Raw genomic sequence first — 21,114 nt, forward strand, 5'->3', positions numbered from 1 at the left:
CAATACGTTTTTATATAAAAATACTTATAAATATTTAAATGTATACATATGTTATAATAAAAAAATAAAATTGCAAAATAGATACATATATGTAAATATATACGCAATTATTTGCATATTGTATACACTCATGTACCATTGTTGTATCATTTCTCACAAGAAGCTATTTTAGTTTCATTTAAGTTCCATTTAAAAGCGACATGATATTGGAGGATTAGTTCGTTGAAAGAAATAATGAGAAACGATGGTAACCAAAGTATACATCGCGGTTTAGTTTTCATTTTCGTCTAGACTAATTAATCAATTGAATCGATTTAACGAAAGAATTCGAAATCGATTCGTCTTGAAAGTGTTTATTCTTTTTATCTAATGTAAGAAAATAATGTAATTTTATTAATTTTATAATATTTCTTGTAATAAAGAAACATTTAACTTTTAATAAATATCATTTATTAAATAAAATAACGTATAAATATAACGTCTAAAGAACATTTGTTTAATAGTTAAATAGTAATATTTTGTTATAACAATTGATACATTTTTGTATGAAATGAAAATTGAATGAAAAACTAATGTAAGTAATTAGTTATAACTGTGAATAAAATAATATGAAATATAATTTTGTATATATGTGCAAGGCTAATTATGGATCGAAGGTTAAACGCATCTATCTTTTAATTATTAAATTTGTCTCGAAGGACTCGCTTCAGGGAGGAGACCATGAAAAAGGAACCAGCAAGACTATTTACTTACTTTATCAAAATGTATGCGAGTCTAACTTTCACGATTCGAATTTCTATAGTAAACGAGGGAAAGGGATAAAGAAAGTGTATGTAAGAAGGAGGGCTAACAGTACTCACTTGAGACCATTTTCTTTCTTGGACGATGGTAACGGTGCGCGACCGTAGCGGATCGACTGTGAAACTAAGAACATTTTCTATCTTTTTTCAACTTTTCTCTATCTTTCTTTAGTTTACACTCGCTTTATTCTTTGTGATACATTTTCTAAAGAGAAATCCGTGAGGAATCGAGGTTCTTTGGAAAGAATTGCCGATAAAAACTCTATGTTGCTTCACCAAGAAAGTCATTTCTTCGAAACGCCATTTTGAAAACCTTCTCTGCCATTAGAATGACTATTTCATTCCAATTGAATCTACTAAGATTAACGATACGAAAAATTTAATCGCGGTTTAATTTCTTTGATTACTTTTGTTTAAAGGTGGAGATGCAGTCAGGATTTTCAAAAAATGGATTTGTTTTTTTTTCTTTTGCATTTTCTTGAAGTATGATGTTTCGAAAATATTCTCTGAAAATTTCAAGTTAATCCGACAAATAGTTTCCGTAATATCCTAGAATTGATAGGTAGCGAACGGAAGCAGAAAATAGATTCTCAGCGTATAAAGAAGGCTGACAAACGGGCAAACGATAATTTTCAAAAATTTATAACACAAAAACTATGAGCTTTAACAAGATTTTGTATACAATATTTCCGTTTTGAAATTGCCCAAAACATAAAAAAAAAAATTAATTCATCCATTCACATGTAAAAAAGAACAAAATAAAAACAGAAAGAAAGAAAGAAAGAAAAAGAGAGACAACAGTTTTTTCGATAACAAGCAAGAAAAATTTCCATTGTCTTCCATTGAATAGAGGAGTTGAACTAGACAATAAAAGTAAACGTGATTTTTATATCCATCATTTTTAACCATCGCCATATTTTCGCATCTCGAATAGAACATTTTTATCTTTTTTCGGTTTGGACATCCTAAGTAGCAAACCTAACTTAAACGTGTTCGTTAATGCAAGAATGTTGTAACGCCAAACGGATTATGCAAACATACACGCAAAATACACATTATGTGATAGGCGTAATGTCAGGGCCACTCAAAAAATTTAGTCAACGATATCAAGACCCTAATGGTATGACAAATTGCCGTGACAAATGTAACACGACCTATGCTTATCGCTTAACTTTTTCCCCCCTACCCCCGGACTTATTATTTGTGTTTCTTCACTGGAACAATCGTACGTAAAACACGATAAAGCTCATTGATAAGTAACTTCCATTAAAACGAGAGAAAGAGAGAGAAAGAGAGAGATAGATAGAGAGAGAGAGAGATTTAGTGACATTCAAATCTTTATAATAAATGCAATGAAGAATATTCCTAGGAATTTTAAGAACGGATATTTCTTGATTGCAATCTCGATAATCGAGTTTTCGAAGAAAATGCTGTCAATTATAATTTAACAACTGTTACGGTATTTCTTCTTTATTTATGGAATAAAAGAAATAGAAGAAAAAAAACAAAATCGAAAATTAACTAAATTAAAAAAGGTTCTATTAAAAGAAAAAAAAAATAAATAAATAAAAAGATTTCATCGCAATTTTTTTGTAGTCGATAATCGATAAGATGGATCGGGTTTGAAATGGTGAAAACGAAAAATTAGTAGTTGTCTGTTTCTACCTTTTAAAAGAAGGGAACCGGAAAAGTAAGAAGCGGAAGAAGATGACGACGACAGTCATTCAGGTGTGTTAGAGTACTTAGGCTATTTTGAAAGTCGAAGTAACACGAAGAAGAAAGGAAGGGGTGGTGAACAAAGGGGTGAGAAAGAACGTAACATGACTATTCTACCTCCCACCCTCATTTTCCCACAATTCACAGTTCTGATTGGTCCGTCTTAGTGTGACGTCACCGCGCCACCATCCTATGTATAAGTTGAAGCACGCGGAGCGTCAGTTCAACACTGTCCGTCGGCTCGAGTTCGTCTCAACTTGGAGGACAACGAACGGGGGACATCATCTTTATATTTTCCTAGAAGGTTCATCCTCACCATAATCCGAGTTTTCAACTGGATCCTCTTTTAGACTGATTTCTTAGACGGGAAGGAAGAAACTGAACATTGACGGACAACGTTTACTTTCTTCTACTATTTTAACATCGAAAGGTAAATTTTGTGTTGTTTTTTTTTTGTTTTTTTTTTTGTTTTTTTTTTTTTTTAATATCTCCTCAAAACCATTTTCAATTTTAATTATATGAATTGTTAAATGATAAAAAAATAAAAGATTTTAAAATAAGAAAAGAGAAGAATAAATTAATCGACGGTGTAAAAATGTTATAACTAAAATATCGATTAAGTGCCTTTTTAAAAAGATATAAAGAACAATTTCATAGAAAGTGACGAGATTAGGTCAACCGATAAGTGTTATTATATTTACATGGGCGTTAATTAAACGAATCGGTTGGCGATTAACAAATTTCGCGTTTAATGATCAGTGTTATGTCATATTCATATTCGGTTGAGTCTTAATTGATATATATATATATTTAAGCACATATGTACCACGTATATGCATTGATAGAAAGATCAGAGAATAATTATCGAATCAATTGTTTCATTAGAACGTATACATAAGTTCATTACGAAATTGATTGTTAAACAAATCTATTCGTTTTCAGTATTTTTGGTGAATATAAGAAATATTTTATTTTCATAACAGGACTTTTTTTCTTTTCGATCATATTTGATTAAAAAATTAAAATTAAGTAAAGAAAATAAAAAAAAAAAGAGGCAAACTGGTTTTGGTCAAGGTAAATTGCGTGTAAATGAAATGAAAATTTCTCTTCGAAATAAACAATAATAAAAATTACATAATATTCATTCAACATGCACGAATGAAAAAGAGAGAGAGAAAAAGAGGGAGAGAGATAATTTAATAATATCGCGTAGATGTTGGAAATAATGTTTATTCGATTAATTAATTGTCTAAATGAGAAGAAAACAAATATTGTTTTATTTAATATCGTAAAAACCAAGTTTTTGCTGTGTTTATTGGATATCACTGTTGGAGTGATCGAAAATAAACGGTTTGTGTGATTTTAAAGAAATTACAAAAATATTGGAGCATACCAGTTATATAATAATGAGTTTTATCATCCGTTAAAATTTGATTTTAACAGTATCACGAAAAGCTTCGGCTTCCGACCGGATAATCGATCGAATCGCGGTGAAGCAACAGGCACTCCAATGAAATCAGAAAGTAGAAGATACCAAACGAGAGACAGATGTTGGTACACTCAATATTGTAATTATTGATCCTATCGATAATCACGGTCCACATATTTTTGATTAAATCGTGAAAGACGATCATCGTCAATAAGAAATTAATCTAATTTGCAAAAGTAATCATTTTACTAATCGATCTTTCAATTTTTCCACTGTCCTCGAGTATAACTGGAATTTAACTTTTTTCATTATTATTCCAAACGAATTAAGAATAATTAAAGTAAAGAAAAATAAAAAGGTTTCGGGTCAACATTTCATTGATTTGTCCAAATTCCAATCAATTTTAATGATTTTACATTTTTACTTAATAATGATAAAAATGACGAATAGAAGAAATTTATACAAAGTACGGAAGATACGTAGGTATATGTATACTTTGTGTAAAAGTTGTTTCCGTTAGATTTCCCAAAAATGATTTAATTTTCAGATTTCAAGGCGTTCGTTAGATATTTGTTTGTGGCAAAACCTTTAACCATTGTTTCTATTGTTCCGAGCAACAACATAACTTACTTGATCGAAAAGAGAGAAAGAAAGGTAGGAAGGAAGGGAGGGAGGGGAATTGTATGTCATACTCGCACAGCTGGTGGTTACCTGATGGTTTCGTTACCACCCCCGTGGTAAGAATGTTTCCAGTTAGTCCCACGAATGATATTCAGATAAATTTATGTATGTTGCCGGTTCTACCGAATGCAACTTTCTATCCAGTATACGTTCAAAATTAATCGTCCCACGGTCCTGTAAACTTGTCTTTATTCTAATCAACTTCCCCTTTCGAGGCTTGAATGACGAACCAAAATGTTGCTTGGTAATTTCATCGATTTAATAAATTAAACTAGAAAAAGGAAAAAATTAAAAGCAACCGTTGAAATTTCTTATGTAACGATTTAATAAATAATTTTTCTATCTTCCATCTTTTAATTGTTCTTTTTTTCTTTTCTTCATCTTCTTTCCCATCTTGCAATTTAAATTTCTTCCATTTCTTCCATTTGTATGAATAAGAGCAAATTAATAATTGGACTGATTAAAAAACAATTATAAGTTACTTGTAAAGATGTGTTCAATTGTTTTAGAATAAAAAAAAAAATACAGTCTAAGATTGATGTTAATTGAAATATGAGTTTTTATATACAATTATTATACGGAAACATTTCTTTTTTTATTAATCCCTTTTTATTTTTTTCATAAGAAAGTAAGTATAAAACATCTAAAAAAAAATGATTAATGTATAATTGAAAAAAAAGATTTTGATTTAAATTTTTATTTTGAAAACGGTATATTCATTTCTTTCCTCATAATATTAATTAGTTAAATAAACTCATCTTTTGCAAGAATAATTAATGATTTTTAATTGAATTATGTTTGACGAACTAGTTCGAACGAAGTTATTTGTTGACTTTATTCTCAATAATTGAAAAAAGTTCTTTATTTTAGAAAACTTTAGTCTACTTTCAAATGTTTACATTGTTTTCACATTTTCTTCATTTTTTGATATTTATTATAGGTTATCAAAAATTCATTTTACTCGTGAAATCTTTAATGTTAATTACATGTATTGGAATATTTCGTATTTTCATAGATTAACGAATTCTTCTGCCATTAAAGTTCGTTTTCTCTTTCTTTTATGCATCATTAATTTTTTTGTTATCTATTATTGATATTCAAGTTCCTGGAATTTTGTCGAAGGTGTTTTGTATGGTTAAAAATGTTGGCAAATATTAAAATTAATTATTAATCTTAGTACGTTACTGTTGATCGTTCGTGACGATGTAAAGGATCTTGTTCGTGTCGTTTCGAGTAGAAAAAAATGGATTTTTTACTAGAAGTCGTTCTCTTTTCATTCGCTGCAATTGTATTTCATACTTTGTCTGTATGACTTTTTAAAGGATCAATAAAGCATAGAATATTACATGGTAAGCTATTAAAAAATTAATACTCGACTTCATTTAGTATTTTTATAACAATTATTCTTAGATATCTATAATAATAAACTTATAAGCTAATTTCTCAATAAATAAATAATTTTCTTATATCTTTATTAATAATAAATACATTTTTTTCTAAATAAAGAATTTAAATTTTCGAATAAATGAAAATGTTCTCGTATATTATTTAGTCATTCTAATTTATTAATTATTTGTTGTACGGTTTAAACAAATGTCTCTAATTAAAATGATTATTTTTCAATACTTTACAATATTTCTTTTATATTTTTTTTATATGATAAAGAATAAAAGAATAAATAACTCGTTGACACTTTTTAAAAGTAAAATCATATGTGTTTACATATACGTATCATTTATTTCTATTCGCATTTATTGACATTTTTTTTGCTGTGAGAGATTCTTTCCAACTTCACGGACTTTCTCGTCATTTACGTATGTATATGCATAACAGTCGATCGTTGTGTGTTTCTGCACGAACCTACAAAGCACCAAACGAAACGATATTTATCTTTCTCTCATAAACGGTCTTGCTTTTCTTTCACTCGGCACTAATGTACAGACCACAACTACCATCAGTTTTACCTCTTTACCACCCTGTTTTACTTCCTAAGCCGTTTGTGATAGCACGTAAGGTTTTACATTTGAAAAAAATGTTCATATTTCTTATCTTTTCTTCGAAGAATTTTTTATATCACAGTACTTTTACAACATTTTCGACAAAGTTCCCTACGAAATTGAATTTATGTTATCAAAAGGAAATAAAACAACAACAACAAAATAAAATAAAATAATAATAATTCACCTACAAGAGGTTCAATTTTACGTTAAGTGAATAATTAAACAATTACAATTATTCTAAAGATCGACAGAAAAAATTATATTTTGTTAATAGACAATTTTGATTTTCGAATTGAAAAAAAAAAAATCGTCACGTTGATTATTTTCTCATTCTAATACTTTTTCTACGTTTCATTTAAATCGTATGTTCATATTGAATATTTCATATTTCATCATATTAAGAAAATGTACTTATAATCTCTAGTTGAATATTTAATCTTAACATTTTAACTTAATGACCAAGGTGAAATCAAAAAAGAAAAAAAGTGACGAGCGTTCTATCGTAAAGTCAACTTAAAACGAATAAATTCTCTTCGTTCCTGATATTTCAAAATATATCGGGGAATATATTGTCTATTCTTCATGCATGTCTCAAGAACGTTAGTATATATTTTTCAAGAAACATAAGGACTTTCCTGGTGACGTATCTTTATTTCTCTTAGATATTTCTTCTCTTATTATTTTTTTTTCAAGGACGAAGATAAATGTATCTTCTCTAGATTAGATGTTATCTTACTTTGTAATGCAGTTAATACTATGATATTCTTCCAATTAACTCGAATATCTTCTCTCTCTCTCTCTCTCTCTCTCTCTCTCTCTCTCTCTCTCTCTCTTACCATCTATTTTCTATTTTCTCTATCTAAGCGTACCATCGAGAATTTTCATTAAGTTTTCCAGCTAAATAAACGTTCAACGACAATTTTATTAGCCCTAACTGCTTAAGTTTGTACTCGGGAAAGTACGAAGCAAGCAATGTTAACTAGCGCATGCGATGATATAACATTAACAGAAAAGGAAGAAGACCACGATAATTGTAAGCAGTTTCGATCGCCAAACCTTGAATTCATCTGTCAGAGACAACATTGACTCCTATCACTTGTCGTAAGGAACCTTTTCTTTTTTATTTCTTTTCATTTCTTTCCCTATTATTTTATGTTCCCAGGAGTCGCGCTAAATTAGCCGAGAAACTTTTTAAAAAGAATAGCTATGTTTTTAACGAATTAAAAAACGGATACGACTTCTTTCTTTTTCTTTTTTTTTTCTTTTTTCGTCCAATTACAAATACGAAATGACGTTTTTCATGGAACACGTTTGGTGTTAATTATTTTTCTATTTCGTTCTACTTTAATTTCTTTTCCAAATTGATTTATAACTTTAACTGATAGTTACGGAGAGGAGGGGTGGGGATGTGGGGGTAAATGTAGGATAAACTAATTCACATTTGATATATTTGCTCTTCGACTCCGAGATACTTTATTTCCAAAAGGAGGACGCAAACAACAACTTGGAGACAATTTCAAAGTATATTACTGTTTCTATTCACATACTTTTTCCCTTCTTCTTCTTCTTCTTCTTCTTCTTCCTCTTCATTGTAAATTCCTGAGAAAAGAAGAAAAGATTTTCTTCAATTATAATTCTATTTTAAACTTTTGATCATACATGTTCAAATTCGTTTCTTCTTACTTTTTCTTTATCTAACTAAAAGACTTAATTATTATATATTTCGAAGAAAAGAAAGAAAGAATAATAATAAATAAATCATATGATTTTATTTTTATTTTACTCTCTTTCAACTTTATATATTTTTTTAACAATATAATAACGTAATAATTGAATATAAGTAGAGGGAAAAAGTATTCAAAGGAAAATGAGATTCCCTTTCGATATGAAAACTTTCTCGTAGTTTGAACTAACACAATCGTAACTGACGAATGGGAGAAGAAACAAAGGGAGAACACGCGTGGTTGTATTAGTGCACTTGTTGAACATCTTTCTCGTTGTCTTTCTTGCTTTCTCGTTTTGTATTGGAATTTTGTTCGTGTTAGTAACAGAAGTGGTAAGCTTCGAAGAAAAATTGACGAATGCCAGATCAAATATTTTAAACGACGTTACATTTACATACTCGATTGTTGTTTTATTCTTTCGTTCATTCGTTTTTACGTACGTTCGTGTATGTTGTTCTGTTAAACCAGAATCGATAAACCGAGAACGAAGTAGTACGAGTCGACGTATACACGGACTACTTCGTAAACTTGGTGCATTACTATATATATATATTTTTGTCTTTTTTCTTCAAACAAATCCACGTATATTTATCATATTATTAATTACTTTTATTAATTTCTATTAGTGCATACGATTATAGAGTTAATATTGTGTATGTAATAATATGAAAGAATTTCATTTTCAATGATAATTTCGTGAATAAAATTACGATAAATTTTTTTAAATTTATTTTCTACAATATTTATTCCAAGGTGCTTGTATAATCTGTTTATATATTGCCTTTGATTTGTTTAAATTGTAGGATTTATTCTAGACGTACAATTTTCAAAGGAAATACTATAATCGGATATTAATTATTTTCTTTTAAATATCGAAATAAGAAAATATTTGGTCAAGTTAATCGATAACTAATAAATTTATTATATTCTCTCTTTGAATATTTCACGTTCAATAGGAATTCTTATTTATCATCGACTAATAATCCGAAAAATGTTTAGAGAATTGTTGATACCAAAAGTTCTCAAGCAGCGTCGTTTAATGTGCGTGCGTTAACATATTTGAGAGTAATTTATGAGTGTGGAATGTATGTAGGATTTAAAAAGAGGAAGTTATTCGAAGGGTTGACACGTCAATTTCATAAATCATCCAAGAGGGGAACAGCGAAAAATACGACATATTGTGGATTTGCACAAAAGAGAGATTTTACAAGAGGACTTGTGAATATCTTAGTTTATCATTCAGAAATATAAAGCTTCGTTCTAAGAAGAACATATCTTATTTCATATCATAGAGTAGTACAATATAATACGAAACCTAAAATGAATTGTTCGCATTAAGGAAGCTAATAAAAAATACAAACTCTTTCACAATTTATTATCAAAGATATTTGAAGGAAATGATATATTTCGTTCGAATTTATATCACGTTATTTACTTATTAAGAATATAATACAATACACGAGATAATCTTCGAATTCCGTCGCACGTGGAATAAAATTTTCCTTAAAAGAGAGTTTAAGGAATTTTATTTTAAGAAGTGCAGCTTCGTAGCTCGGATTATTCAAAGAAATTCGTATATTTCTCTTTCTTCTATACATATATTTATTTCAAGCTTTCTAACGTGCGAATTTTACATTTCGTACTGTTGCATTGCCATCGATTTGTAAAGAAAAATCCATTCATTTTTATACACACGCGTATACAACTGAAATAATTAAAAAGAGTGTATATTTTCTTTCAAATTTCTTTCACGTTTCTTTTTCACATTCTCTTTTGTAAAATTTACATAAATCAAAGTATATTTTTTAATCGAAAGTACGAAGTCTCGCATTAAAACTGTGACAATTAATCAACGATTTTAATTTAAATCAAAACATATGAATGCTATCAGAGTAAAATATCGATGAACTTTGATAATATAGCTGAAAAAGAAATTTTTCCTATTTTATTATGTAAGATTTATTTATTTATTTATTTACTTTATATTTTATTTATTTAATATTTAATAAGAGAGGTTTAATTTGATATAATGAGAAGAGATAGAATAAAATAGTAAGTATCTATAATCTAAATTAATAATTAATCAACTCGTTGTGTTACGTGTTACCCGTTTTGGAAAAATATAGTATATCTGTTCTCAGATATCCAACTAATCTTACCACCTTCATCAACAATTTTTACGTCTTGCTGAATCCGTGGTTCGACAACCAAATATAATAGTAATCAGGAATCTTCTTAGTGGAGGCGGTACGCCTACGGTGCTCGTTTTAAAAAGTGAGGAGGGGGACTTTCTCCCGATCGATCTGACGCAACCAGCTTTTCGATTTTCCGCATTTCATTTCGGTTGAAGTACAATTACCGCAGTTCTATTTCCGCGACATTGCCAATTCCTTCGAATTGGTAGTCTTTGCACCAATTTAACCGTTATATTCACTACGAAATTCCTTTGTTCGTGTGTTCGACGAACGGCTTGTTTCTGCAACGCTTTAGGTATTACTATTAACACGTCATCATTCATATCCTTATACAAAATGTCATTCTTTACGAGAAAACTGCCTAACTTATTTTCCTTAACATTACTAATTACTTTATGCAAACTTTCGTCTTTATGCTGCGCATTTTTCGGTTCGGCTTTAAGTCTGCTTTCTTCTTTACAGACAGGCATCATCGCAGATAAAAAATTACAACTTAGCGCGTCCACATTCGCGTTCGTCTCGACAAGTCTTTCTTATCAATCAATTTTATCTTATTACTCTTTTCGGTATCTACTTTATCTTTGATATTTACTTCTACATTTACTTCGCGCACGTCTTTTCCGAATAATGATTTTCTATCAAATTTTCTAAATTCCTCGTACGTTCCACGTTTGTAACATTAGAATAATTCTATTGATTTTCATAATTTCATGCAATATTACATCGCTTGTCTTCGCATTTCTACATTTACTTCGCATTTTTTACATTTACTTTTCTCAAAAAATAATTTGCCAATAAGTAAATCGTATTTTAATAAATTATGATATATCGGAAATTACATGGAATTTAACGGGAAACATTTTTTGGTAATTGTCGCTTCTATCTCGCCGTATTTATTATTTGTGCTGAAATTTATACCTATATACAGATATACTAAAGCTCGTCAAAATTCGTTGATGTTTAACTGTAATGTCTTATTGTTAAATAAAATCAGTAAGGCAAATATCGTACAAGATAATATTAATTAAAAAAAAAACAAAAAAGAGGCACACGATGAGGTACTTTTTTATATCAAGAAATTGCTGATTGTTTAAAGAATCTCGATCCAGCATGAAAAATGGCGGAGGTCGTATCTTGAAATGGTTGGCACGAGGAGATTTCAATGCGGTAGGAAATGAAATATCACAGGCTTTTGTGAAAAATGAAAGAAGTAGTATTCAAGGATCGTTCTATGACAAATAATAAAAATAAACGTATGTGTATATACACATATACATACGTAAAGTGTATCCAATTTAAGATAAAACCTAATAAGGAACGTCGTAATATTTTGACAAGTAAATAACCTACATTATTTAAAATTATGCAAAATATTTCATTAAAAAGAAAAAAGAAAAACGATCATTAATATGAAAATTTTGTAAAAGTTTTTGACAGGCAAGTTAAAAAGTTACATTCTTCAGGGATTCACAATTCTTAATTCAATATTTTTCATTTCTTTTCTGAAAGTAATTTCATAACCATAACTATTCCCTCGACAACCACCCTGTTCGAAGGTTGGTTAAAGTACTTGACAAATTCGAGTCACCGAATTGGGTTAACAATACCATGAATTCTTTCTGTATGTTTCTTAACTTGGGTCCAATGAATCCAACCAAGGACAAATATTCAGTTTTTGTAAGGAAATTTTACGGGATATTCAAGTATGCGTTAGGACTGTATATGTATGCATACACAACAATATAAAAGTATCTACTCAGGATTCAAAAATAAAATGTTAAGATCATCGAATGTATATTGAGTTGTTACGAATTATTTTCCTTATTTTTATTTTCTACTTATCGAATTGCATATACATTACATTCCGACTTTTTTTTTTTTTTTTACTACGATAGTCACCATTTGCCGATAAAACGAGGGGATCCTTAATTGGAAGTTGGTTAGAAATTTACGTAGAAAATCGTGGATTAAGGCCAGATCGAAGCTTAACTTCTCTTGGTAAATACAATTTCTAGGCTCTTAACCTGTAGTCGTAATAAGCAACAGTCAAGTTTTCTCATTGCTGTTAACCTGCAACCAATTCAAATGGTAATTGGCTGCTACTCGATTATTAGATGGGTGTAATCAACCTTCTAAATACGTTAATAGAATAGCTTGAAGAAGGTTACGTGTAATAAAAGAAATACCATTTCGAATGACAATAATAAAATAAGCTCACTATTTACAAAAACAAAAAATAAAAGTTTGTTTCTTAAACAAAACTGTTCACAATTTGGAGGAATCTTTTTTATTACAAATAATCAACATACGAATAAGTAATATTTGATTTCCATATTTTTTAAGCTATGTGATTTTAAAAATTGTAGAGGATGTTAAATATTTTATTCACAAAGTAATTTGTTGAAATTTTAAATATTCTTTAGCCCAATATTGCCATTGATGAAGTATATTAATTATGCATTATGTATGCTGCTAAATTTATTAAATTAACTTGGAGAATTTATAATATTTTTAACGTTCGACGAGTATCTAATATATATACAAAAGTAATTAATAGTTCTATAGCATCGGATAGGAATCTCATAACAGTAAGAACAGAAGACTTCGTATATGTTTCCGCAGCCATTGATTAAATCAGTTTTAATGGACTTCGCCAATGTATTAAACTCGTCCACTAGTTTAATACATTGGCAATTCATGCGCTCACATGATCCCTCTGATCACTGATATATTAAACTTGTTTGTGAGTTCACGTGTTGTATGATAAACGCAAGATAAGATTTTCCATCGATATGCAACGCGTGAGATTAATTTATTAACACTTGTTGAAATCGTTGATCATCGGTTATAATATCTCTGTGGTTTATTCATTTTCTCATGGTTAAGATGCATTTATTTTATGCATTGATCTTGTAAAGAAACATTTCAAGTGAAATATTCCTGCAATTCTATTAAAGATAAGAAAAAATAAATCGAATTGTTAATTATTTTTTGATTAAAGTACTGACCATTAAAAAAGAATCAAATTTATTTTGATTTTTCTGAATTTTCGTGATCACATTTTCGTTTCCAAACATTTACGAGATAAATATTTATATAATTATTTCTATAATTTATTTTTTTTTCCCGTAATATATTTTATATACGAATAATCTGCATAAACTGATAAACGGATGTACAGTAATTTTTTATTTCTCTCTCTCTCTTACAAATCTCTCATCATACCCTCTCTCTCATAAAAATTATTTTACTTTAGCTTATCATTATTTCTCGTACGATACAAATTTCATCTCTGGTCTTTATCTTTGATTTAAGATTTGTTTAAAAAGGACTCGTTCTTTACACGACCGCGTCATCAATTTTAGACGGATAAATCTAAAAAGAAGAAGAAAAAAAAGCGCAAAGAATAAAAAACGAAAAAAAGGGAGGAGATCGGATGAAAGGTAAAAAAATTCGTTGATAAATTTATTAAACTTTCTTTTTCTTCTCATTTTTTCTTTTTTTTTTTTTTGTAAAGTATTTTAATCTCTCTTATCCATCGATCGGTTTGGATTACACGCTACGTGTCTAGTAAAGAAAGTGTTTTTAACGCAACCAGGTTTCAAGTATTCCAATAACTCTTTTTCGTGATTTTTACTAATGTCTTTTTTAACGTTTCGTGAAAAATATTCGAAATAATAATTAACGAAATAAAAGTAGTAACTCGATATACTTCTGAATTAATTTCCGATTCATTACTTCGTTCATTACAATTTTCTTTCGTTCTTTCTTTCTATTTTTTTTTAAATAAAAAAATAAAAAAGTAAATAAATAAAAATAGTTGATTGATTTTGATTACAGAACAACCCGTTAAAAAGTAAATAAATTTCCTTTATTGTTTCACAAAAGAGTTTCCATTGATTAGGTAAAATGGTAATCTACATTTGATCGAAAAATGGCGAACGTTCAAGTAAATGATCGAACTTAAATACATTTATTGTTTCTTTCTTTTATTTCTCTTTATTTCTACATTTTCTTTTTGATTTTAATGGTATCCTGAAAAAATTAAAAATAAGAAAGATCGAGTAAAAAAATTGATCGGCAAAATGCGCTATTACGTATGTGTAATCGGAGCGTAGGTGCGTTATCGAAAGGTTTCGTGTGTCGAGGATAAAATGAGAATGAGAGAAATGTAAATTTATGGGAGAACGAATTTTATACGAATGTACTACTGTTCTTATGCGTAACAATTTGACAAGAACACAATGCCGGGAAATGAGTTATAGGAATTGAACCAATTTCTATAGGTGAATAGTAATGATAATAATAATCGAAAGATGAAAAAAGATGAAAGATAAATAGATATATACTAGGATCAAAATATTAACGAAAATTAAAACGAAAGAATCGCGAAATTTCATCATTATTAGAAAACGTGGGTATTATTTTTAAATTGTAATTATATATCAACGTTAAATCAATTTTTTGTGTGTATGTAAAAATAGAATATAATTTTGGGATGTAAAAAAAATGATATGAGTTGAAATATATCGAGCAGCGATAGAAAAATCATTTCCTTCATCGGACATCAAGCATATTTTTCTTTTTATCTTTTTTTTTGTTTGGTCAGAATCACGAAAAAAAAAACGCTACGTTATTCTTGTTAACAATTCGTCCATCTCCATTAAACATTCCCGTTATACCATCGCGTAAAAAACGAAAAAGTATTTAATCGAATTTTACGAAAGCCCACGGTGCTGTTTCGTACGTGTTATTACGATAGCGCGTATAAGAATTTTTTTTGTTATCTCTTTCTATCTGTCGAGTGGAATAAAGATAGGGGGCATTACGATTGTAAATTATTTTACGATCTGGAACGAAATTTTTTTTTTAGCGGTGATGGGACACTATGAAGGGGCTGTTAATCTATAGAATTGTGAATATTGAAACATATATTAAAAAAAGATATATTAAAAATAGAAAGAACAAAATAAACCATACATATATATATCTATGATATAAACAAAAGAAATAAAAAGAAAGGATGAATAATTTCAAAAAGAAGAATAAAGAGAATGGAAGTCGAAGGTAAAAAGCATGAGATAAGAAATTTAAAGAGAAAAGTAGTATCTCGTAAATTGTACGCATCAATTTTCCGACGAGAATCGTTGAAAACAATGAACAACGTCTTCTCTCTATTTGAAACTTTCAACGACAACGGGAGTAATATTCTTGTGACTTTATAAACAATATATTCTTTGAATAAAAGAAAAATATAAGAGACGAATAGAAATCTATATTGTCAGATGTCTGTCACACTTTCTACGATAATATGAAAAATTGAAATCGGTGAGAAAAGGATACCAATAAGGTTGTATAATTTACGAGTATTACGTAGAAACTTGGATTATTCTATGTGTGGAGTTATATTCGGATGTGTTGTTATAAATATATGTGGATGTGTTAGTATAACGGAAATTGGTATTCATGTATTTGCTGTGCGTGGGAAAGAAATGGCTTTCATTTATGTTTTTCCTCTTTTCGCATCGGTGTTCGATTTTACGATTTTCTCGAACAGTTCTTGCATCTGTTAAAATGCAACCCCGACGCATCCCTGATGAATATTTTTATAGTAAAATCATATATTCCTCTTTGTGCCAATTATTCTGAGTATTTAACTAATTTAATTGATAAAAATCAAATAAGTGGACAATTTTAACTATTTCACACACAAATATAATATTAAAATATAATGAAATATAATATTTCATAAAAGATAATATTTTATTCTATGGTACAACTTATAATCTTTTTTTGTTATTTAAATAAAAATTATAAAAAAAACCGATTTTTTTTTAAATACCAAATATCTATGAATTGAAATAAAATGAAAAGTATTATTACTTTTTGTAGTTTGTATTTTTTTCTATACGTAGGTGGAATTTCGAGTTTAACATAGGAACAATGTATTTTTCTCGGTAAAAAAAATTCATTTTTATTTTGATTTTCAAAAATTTTCCACCCACTCTCGTATATATTATGATTTTTAAAGTAAAACTAATATATTTGTACTATACTAATTGCAAGTACGATGATTTATAGACATTATTAGTAAACATTAATCTCCATGTACGAGCTACAAATAAAATTAAAAATAAAAACGTAGAATGAACATAAGAAAATAAAAATATAACGCAGCACATAAGTCCCAAAATTATTTTAATATAGAAAACTAAAATACTAAAACAATAATTTGATTAACTTTTAATTTTTGTTGATAAGAGTGTATTTCTAAAACATGATTGATCGTGTAACACAATCTTTCAATTATGTAGTTTTGTTACACCAATTGATGCAAGTATCGATTTAATTAATCTATGTTTAGATGACCGATTATTTATCATTTCGTTATACTTTATTACATTTTTGTAAAAAAAAAAAACATGCCTAGAAAGAGAGAAAAATTGTTTTTTTCTCGTGTAAATCAACACGAACGTATTTGTTTTTTCATCGTGTGTATGCAAACACATATACACCCATATACCATGTATCTTTTTTTGCTTTACACGATGTAGGTAAATCAACTTGACCTCTTATTTTTAACAGATTTTTACTGTTTTCTTTTCTCAAATCTCATTTTTGATTCTATAATCGTGATAATTATTATCAATTACGATAAAATTGATATAAATTAATTTTTGTTGTTATCATTATTATTATTTATCTTAACACTCGTTTTATATTTAAATATAATATACATGAAATAAAATGAAACACATGATTACATTTAACAATAATGTTTCCTATAAAGTTATGGTAATATTTAGAACATTTGAATGTTTAATTTCGAGCGATTTAAGCAACTTTATTATATTGTCAACAACAAAAATTTCAAGTGGTCTAAACATCGTGATAGGTGTTAAAATAAAAAGAACAATTTCATTTCAATAAAAAGTTATAGCGAGCGAAGACTTTTCATTTTATAGTGATTGCGTATGACACTCCCAGCGGTTACGTCTAAAAAAGAGCCGATGGAACAAAGGGTCGTTGAAACGTTTCTTTCTTTATTTTTTTTTTTTTTTTTTTTTTCTGTTATTCATCACGATCCCTGTCGGCACTATATTCTCCCTCGTTTTCTCTTCAATACAAAACCGTTTGAATTTTACCCGTTCCGTTCGTTTGTTCATTCAGATTTTTGTAATACTAATACCATAGAATATCATTTTCCAACAATTATTTTCAGTAATAATACTAAAGAAAAATAAACATAATTATAAATAATAATATATAGGATGTTTTCCGAATATATATATATATATATATCTGAATATATTAATTTAGCTGATTTCAGGGAGGTTAAAAATTTCATGCAATTATACTTATGCTTGATATGATTTTGCTTTCGAATTAGAGCTGTTTTGTTTTATTTAATGTATTGTTACATGATTTACATAGAAACTGTTCGAAGTGGACTTTAATGCATGCTTCTAAACGTCTTATCTTAGATCATAGACTTTCTTGTTCATTTAAAAATACTGAATGTTGTTTGAATTATTCGACAACATGAAATAAGAAGAAATAAATAAAATTATTGAATACATAAAGAGTTATAATTTTAAAATACAGTTATGTCTGGCATATGATAATATTTTCTTATTTTTATTTACTGAAACCATTTTTTAAATGATGCTTATACAACTTGAAATATCTTGTATATATATATATATATATATATATATGAAAGTAAATAAAATTTACATGTTATTCCATACGTAATTATTTGTAATTTTTGAATTAAGTATTTCTCGAAATTTCTTTTTCTTTTTTATCTCGTACTCTTTTATTGTTCGTTATTGAAACAGATGTAACGAGTATAAAACTGTTAATAAAGGTTTGCGTTTAACGTCGAAAAAAAAAATAAAGAAAAAAAAAAGAAGGAAGAAGAGAGCACGTTTCTACTCGAACAAGACAATAGTAATTAACGTACGTAATTTTCCACGGTACTTTATCGCATATCATTAATTTTTAGCAAACGGTACGATAAACTCATATTTTAATCATCTTATTAAATTGCGTGTAGGTGCTCGTGCGCGATTATTCTTTTTATTATTATAATTATTTAATATCTTTATTCGTTAGTAACTAATAACAGAGAGAGAGAGAGAGAGAGAGAGAGAGAGAGAGAGAGAGAGAGAGAAAGACAACGTACTCGAAACCTTTTCACAATGGCAAAGCCGCTCGGGAAAATTGGTTTTAGACTGGCATGCATAGAAAATAGAGTTACAATATAATCGTTGTACATACTGCTACTTTGTGCATTCTATCGTTAAGAGAATATCGTGCATAAATCATTTATGACAACGTTGATAATACTTTCTGTGGATTTCTCAAACCCATATGACACTTTCACACAACTCTCTTTTTTTTATATTTTAATCTTTATCTTCGTATGTAGTGATAAGTAGCTCGTTGAATTGTAGAAATTTTACTCATCAAGATAATTAAAATTTATTAATATTTATTCTGATCAATATATTGTAAAAACCGAGAAATGTATTTAAAATGTCGATGACCTTTTGATAAAAAAAAAAAAAAAAAGGATGACATGTATCGGGAATAATAAAAATGTTTTATATTCGAAAAATGGACAAAATTGATTTAATGATTTACTTAATATATTATACATTTGTATTAAATTGTAATATAAATATCTTCAATTTTTCGACTGAAATCATTTTTATAATTAACGGCACATTTAAGGAAAAAGAAAACAAAAAAAAGGCGTACATTTTATCTCTTCGAGAGTTTTCTTTTCTTTTTTTTTTTATTCATGAATATGGTAGCTTTAATTTGGTCTCAATAAAGGAACACAAACCCCTTTGAAGGTTTTGCAAAACAAAAAAATGTGAGTTTTAAGAGTACGTTATTGCGAGTAATATTACGGGGGAAAAATTTAAAAGAAAAAAAAATAGAAAAAAAGAGAGAATGAAATAAAATAAAAAAGAAAAGAATATTCAAAGTAAAGAATAAGTGTATAAGCCCCGTACTCTGAGAAGTCCTGGTTTAACAATTTAATCTTGCTCCGTGAAATTGCGGAAGGAGCCGCTAAATTAGAATCAACGCGGTTATGACTGAGAATCGAGTTTCCAACGCGAGCAACTCCAACTTGTTGTCCCATCACAGAAATACCCTCGAGATCCCGACAAGTAACTCTTAATGAATCAACGTACGTTTCCAGTTACGATCGTCGATTAAAATTATTCCGATTTCTAAATACTGTTTCGTGATTATTCCTTTTGTATGATCAAATATTTTCTATCGCTTCGTTTGAGAAAAATTTATAGCAAATACTTTTATCATTTCAACTTGAGACACATGTCATTTTTGTTGTTGTTCTTTGTATTTGCGTAAATGCGAGAGGCATTTGTAAGAAATTTTTAGTAATGACAAATTTCTTTTTTACAAAAATTAAAAATTCTGATAAAAATTATATTACGAGAATCAAATGAATGTAATTTCGAATAGAATCAAGGGTACCAAAACGTCAACGTGTTAAATAAAAATTAAAAAAAAATATTGTCGAATTACACGTTAATCTTTATCATTCGAAAGAAAAGTTACGACGAAACAAATTTTAGGCCAATATAGGTATGTCATTTATATTAATAATAAATATTAATTAAGGAAGATAGATAAATTTCTGTTTACAATAGTTACAAGTAACGTTTAATTATATTAAAAAAATAATTTAAACAAAAAATAACGAAAATTTGTACGAAGTAAAATTTCACTTATGATAGTCGTAAAAATTGAAGTTAAATAAAACAATGTTGACTTTAAAGTACGTTGTAAATCCATGAAAGTTTTCATTAGAGCAAAATCCTGGGTTGATAAATCTCATCTCTTCTTCTAAGTAAAATTTGCTTGTAAATTTTGATCTCTATCGTAAATCTGACTAGAAATCGAGTTCGTATAAGCTACCGATACGCATAGATATCGTGCTTTATTAAAATATTACAGAAAGATAACGTGAGAACTCACGTAATAAACCTTATACCTTCTTCTCACACCTACACTTTTATCCGTTATTCTTCGAAATCTTTGACTGTATAAATTGAATGAGAAAGCAGCAGCAGTGAATCAGATATTCGTTGTGTTCTTCTAAATTACACTAGTAAAAATCTAATTATAAAATTGAATTAAAAATAATAAAAAAGATACTTGAAAAAATTGTTATCTACAACTTTCGTAATAATTTACTTTTAAATAAGAAGTACAAGTAAAACACATACGTTTTACGTTACATTTTTCCACTCTCTCTCTCTCTCTCTCTCTCTCTCTCTCTCTCTCTCTTTCTCTTTTAAGTTTATTTTTTATTATTACGTTCCATGATTTACACGGTTATTTTTTATTTGCTAAATTTTGTCTCCAAACAAAACATCATTGGCGTAGTATTAAAAATTAAAAAAAAAAAAAGCAAGTAATTTATTTTAAATTCATGTTACCCGACACCCGACAACCGATACAAATTATTTTAATATTTTTTGTTTGATAAATTTTATTTTGTTACTTATTCTTCTATAAAAGATG

The 21,114-nt window shown here is 28.2% G+C and overlaps 1 protein-coding gene across 2 annotated transcripts in view; it reads left to right on the forward strand.

Moving 5' to 3' along the window:
• The first annotated feature begins 2,703 nt into the window (after positions 1-2,703).
• The window catches only part of LOC106784724 (tachykinins), a 44,008-nt gene continuing 25,597 nt past the window's right edge, over positions 2,704-21,114 (forward strand). For both annotated transcript variants that reach the window (XM_014744558.1, XM_014744557.1), the window contains exon 1: positions 2,704-2,946. The gene's annotated coding sequence lies outside the window, so the exon portion shown is untranslated. The remainder of the gene's footprint in view (positions 2,947-21,114) is intronic.

Source organism: Polistes canadensis, unplaced genomic scaffold (genome assembly GCF_001313835.1).
Source record: "Polistes canadensis isolate GaletaPanama2010 unplaced genomic scaffold, ASM131383v1 scaffold_39, whole genome shotgun sequence".
Classification (NCBI taxonomy): Eukaryota; Metazoa; Arthropoda; class Insecta; order Hymenoptera; family Vespidae; genus Polistes; species Polistes canadensis.